General features: G+C 42.6%; 1 long non-coding RNA gene across 1 annotated transcript; it reads left to right on the forward strand.

Annotated features, from left to right (window-relative positions):
- Positions 1-243: 243 nt before the first annotated feature.
- Positions 244-874, forward strand: LOC143963140 (uncharacterized). The gene is made up of 2 exons (XR_013270890.1): positions 244-305; positions 386-874. It is a non-coding gene; the product is annotated as an uncharacterized LOC143963140 (long non-coding RNA).
- Positions 875-5,342: the final 4,468 nt, after the last annotated feature.

Consider the following 5,342-nt stretch of genomic DNA (forward strand, 5'->3'; position numbering starts at 1 on the left):
ATCCTTGCCAGCAGGAATGTGAGGTTAGCCCCATCCCCCCCGTGGATGTGCATGTGGAGGAAGGAGAGGCGGAAGAAGGAGAGGAGATGGGCACCCCACCAGGTGAGTGTCTGACACCACAGCTTCAGGTAATCGATGTATACCTGCATATTTCCAAACACATGTTTTTACATCTATTTTAGGTGATGTTGTGGTTGTGGAAAGCGACACATTTCCAAGCACCAGTGCCCCCCCCGAGGATGTCGAGGAAGGAGAGGTTGAGGAAGGAGAGGTGGAGGAAGTAGGGGAGCTGGGCACCCCACCAGGTGAGTGTCTGACACCCCAGCTTGTTGAAATCCATGTATGACTGCCTAATTTTTGACCCAATTTTTCCCATCTATTGTAGGTGATGTTCTGTTTGTGGAAAGGGCCCCATTTTCCAGTGACAGCGCACAAAGGCTGATTGGCCAGATAATGGGCTGGAATGGGGAACTAGATGACATGCGGACTAGCCTGGATCTCATGAAGACTCAGATTGACAATATGCAGCTGGAAATGAAGAACATGATCGATATTTTGGGGAGAATATAATCCGTTTCTCCATAATATCGATCATGTTCTTCATTTCCCTTGTTTTAGTTCAAAGATTGTTTTACTTCACCAATTTTTACGATTGTGGCTGATTGTTGTTTTATACATTTTTCATATTTTTTCTAGAAAAATAAAAACCACCAAAAAAAAAAAAAAAAAAAAAAGTTTATAAAAAATTGAAAAAAAAGGAAACCAAAAAATGTTTGGCAAAGAAAGTTAAATAAACCCCAAAAAAATTTTAGATCACTAAATATTCAATGGCACATGTGAATGTGGCCAAATTAAAATTTTGAATAATCAAGAATGTGTGGCGTATTCTTTCAATGCTTAATACCAGTTTGGGAAAAGGGATTTTGTGTATCCAGTGACAATGGGCCTTATTGAATTTAATGAAAATACACTTGGCACTACAAGTGCACTAGGATAACATAGGAGACAGCACAAACCAAAAGCAAGCAAGAAAACACATTTCAGATTTGAGGTTATTTTATTATTTTCCTCTTTTTTAAAATTAAATATTGGGTGGCATTGCAATGGCCCCCCTACCATTAAAATAAGTGACATATCTCTCACGCACTTCCCGTGCACTTTGGGGGGCCAAGCCAGTACGGCCAATATCCAGGCCTGTCATGGATTCTGGCCCAACTCCAGCCTCCGGCATTATTCCTGAGAAATATGTATTGGAATATTTGTGCAAAAAGTTGTGCAAAATGCAGCACGTAAGGATGACATAGTTCAGTTTGTATTCCGCTAGGTTGAGATCCGTCAGAAATACACGGAACCGGCTGGCCATTATTCCAAAAGCATTTTCCACCACTCTTCTCGCTCTGGCCAGCCGGTAGTTGAAAACCCTCCTCTCCGGGGTGAGGGCTCTTTGGGGGAATGGCCGCATTATGTGGTTGTCAAGAGCAAAAGCCTCATCCGCAATGAATACAAAGGGTAGTTCCTCCACATTCTCCGAATCAGGTGGCAAGCCCAGGCCACCTGTCTGTAGACGGCGGTAGAACTCCGTCTGGGCGAAGACTCCTCCATCCGACATGCGGCCATTCTTCCCCACGTCCACATAGAGAAATTCATACTGTGCCGACACCACCGCCATTAACACAATACTGTGAAACCCCTTGTAATTAAAAAAGTATGACCCCGAATGGGGTGGTGGCACAATGTGGACGTGCTTCCCATCTATGGCACCACCGCAGTTAGGAAAGTCCCACCGGGTGGCAAAATGGGATGCCACAGTCTGCCATTCCTGTGGCGATGAAGGAAACTGGGGAGGCAAAAAGCAGAAAAAAAACAAAATAAGTACTTTGGCACATTAAACATTGTACATTACAACACAAACTTTATTTCACGCTTCTGCCTAGTCACATGACACCGATCGTCTGCTCCCTGTCATTGGGAGCAGTGATCAGGGTCATGTCACTGCTAGCCCATCCCCCAGACAGTTAAGAAAAACACTCACCCAGAACACACTTTAAACCATTCCTTGGCCCCCTTGTGCTTAATAAAACACCTTCACTGCATGTGACATTTTTACAGTAATCAAGACAATTTTGGACAGCATTGATCACTGTATTAATGACAATGGTCACAAAAATGTATGGAAATTGGCCAATGTGTCCGCCATAATGTGGCAGTCACCAGAAAAAAAAAAAAAAAAAAAAAAAAAAAAAAAAAAACGGTTAGCAACGCCATTACTATTTTCAAAAATGGCAAGATTTTACAAATGCAAGCAAAATAGACCATATTTACTAAACGATAGAACTTTAAAAAAAAACAATCAAGAAACGCTTAAATTGTGATTCATTTTAACACATTTTGGTTTACTAAAAGACTACGTATCAGCATCAAATGATGTCCCAAAAAATCATGGTGATATATTTTTGTGACTATCTTTCTTTAGAGCGAAAAGAGAGAAAAAAAAGCATATTTCGAAAAATGCATTTTGGGTTTGTTGGTGGTTAATCACCAAAACTAAAAAAGCAGAGGTGATCAAAGACAACCAAATACAAAATCGCTTTGTGCTAATAAAATGAAGATAATTTACTAGGAGGAGCCATGTTACAAGGACGCACAATTGTCAATTCAAACAACGCACTGCCAAATCACCCAAAAAAGTGATGAAGGTCAGGAAGGGGGGAAAATCATTCCAGGGTTGAAGTGTGTTAAAAATACAATATATAATTCAACATTAATTTAAGGACACACAGACTCGTTGGAATTATATTAAGTGTGTGTGGGGGGGATCCAGTTAAAGGACACACAGACCATTTGGGATACTATTAAGGGGGGGGGGGGGATTCAGTTAAGGGGACACAGACCATTTGGAATAAGCTTTAAAATGTTTGGTTTTAGGATAAAGCAATAGAATGGAGCTGACAAAAGACATTTTAAGTGACTAGACTAGGTGGATATGGGCCTACCATAGCATGTTGGTGAGGTTTAATGAAGGCAAATATGCATGAAAAAGAAAAAAGGAGCATTAAAAGATTGCAGCATGCATGAGGACAAAGGGGACATTCACAGCATATTGCAATCATGGTAATTAGAGATTGAGGAAAGAAATACAAGGCATTAGCAAACATTAAAGACAATAAAATGTGATGTTAAATGCTAAAATCTTACCTTAATATAGTCCTCCTGCAGGACCTGTATAATGGCAGAACAGGTCTCTGGGATAATGATCCCCAGAGCCTGGGGGGAGATGCCTGTCGAGAACTTCAAGTCCTGAAGGCTTCTCCCTGTCGCCAAGTAGCGCAACGTGGCGACGAGCCTCTGCTCCGGAGTGATGGCTTGCCGCATGCAGGTATCCTGCCTGCTGATATAAGGGGTCAGCAAAGCCAGCAGACGGTGAAAAACGGGGTCCGTCATCCGGAGATAATTCCTGAAATCATCAGGATTATTCTCCCGGATCTCACGAAGCAAAGGCATGTGCGAGAACTGGTCACGCTGGAGCAACCAATTCTTCGTCCATGAACTCCTCAACACCCCGTCCAAGGACTGTTCTTGGGTTGCAGAATGAACTACAACACCAAGCGCAAGCAAAGCACGAACTCGACGACGAGTACGTACACGCAACATGGCTTCAAAACGGTCGGATTGTCAGAGCGAACTTAACAGACGTCACTGAAGAACAGCAAGGCCTGTGAAGAGCGAGCTGAAAGTCAGCGAGCGCAGTTAGATCGCACTGCAAAATACAGACACGAACTGACTACACGCACTAAAAAACAGATACAAACCTCACAAGCACAAACTGAAAAGCAGTGAAAAACGTTCTGAAAAATACGAGTCTGAAAACCGCGAATCGTCTCTCACCAAACTTCTACTAACACGAGATAAACACGAAATTAGCAGAAGGAGCCCAAAGGGTGGCGCACTTGGTATTGAACTTCCGTTTTATAGTCTCGTCGGACCTGGTGTACGTCACCGCGGACCAGAGGGGCGGACTTTAGTGTGATCGTGTGTAGGCAAGTCCGTTGCGTCGGAACTCTGTCGGAACTCCGGCGGAACTCCGGCGGAACTCCGTTGGGAACTCCTTCGGAATTAAGTCCTCTCGTGTGTACGGGGCATTAGACAGCATATTAACTATCAAACCAGGATTAGAGGCTAAGTATGTTTGGATGATAGAGTTTCTACTGGATGGTAGCTGTTGAGGAGAGAGAAAGGAAAAGTAAACACAGAAAAAATAAGAATAAAAAAAAATGGTAAGCCCAGTGGTTATGAGAACTTTTCAATCACTCCTCAGGACTAGAGATCAGAAATTATCAGATGCAGTTCAAATATGTAGTCTAGGACTAAGGAGGTGAGTCTGGGACTTAGTCCGTGATGGTAGGTTGTGAGAGGAGAACAGTAAAGTTCATCACTGCTTTGAAAATTATGCGAGAGCAGATAGTCAAATCACCGAAATCGGCGTATGAGTGTCACTGATTCTCGATAATTAAGTTACCTCAGCAGCCAGTGAGTAGCATTGTAGCAAATGTTGGTCTGCCTAGTCAGTGAGAAAAAAAAAAGAAAGAAAAAAAGAAAAATAAACCCAAAAAAAAGAAACCTTTAAGTCAGTCCGGACTGTCACTTCTTCTCTTGTGTATCAGCTTGTCGAGCGTCAATGTTTGGTTAGATCATAGTGTCTCTCTTCATTCCGAGGAACCGTGGAGCTGCGTTTTGCCTGTGGGATGAAATAAAGCAAGTGAAGTGCAGTCATTAAGTTGACCAAAACAGAAACTCTGCGAAAAAACCTTTAGAGTGTTTTATCAGCGCTCCATAGTGTGCTGAACTGCATATTGGGTCCATCTAGTGATAGGAGAAAGAAAAGATAGTCATGGAAAAAAGTGCAGAAGGAAAAAAAGGAACACAAATTGTTTCTTGGAGGGTGTAAGTGGTCATTTGTTCAGCGTGTTGTGGAGGTTGACGAAAACAGATCTTAATATCCTGCTAAGAGATATATGTAGTTAACGGTTATCTTTCATTCTACTGGATTTAAGTGGAGGGGTAGCTGGGTGGTAGTTCTCAAACAGCTTTTGTTTCTTCCCACTTGTTCCTTTGGCAAAGGGTGATTTACATGCTGGTAAGCGTGAAGGAGAGGAGGAATTAGGCACCGTTGGGGGTAGTCGGAATTCTTGATACCACTCTGGCAGGTCTATCAAATCCATCTGGATATTATCGCAGAAACCGGGGAGGTCTTCTGGGGTGCGCAGAAAGAATTGTCTACCATTGTAAGAGACTTGTAGAGCAAAGGGGAATCTCCATTTGTATTGAATTCCCTTCTCCCTGAG

This window comes from Lithobates pipiens, unplaced genomic scaffold, assembly GCF_037356315.1.
Source record: "Lithobates pipiens isolate NorthernLeopardFrog02 unplaced genomic scaffold, aLitPip1_a1.2 Scaffold_8, whole genome shotgun sequence".
NCBI classification, from domain to species: domain Eukaryota; kingdom Metazoa; phylum Chordata; class Amphibia; order Anura; family Ranidae; genus Lithobates; species Lithobates pipiens.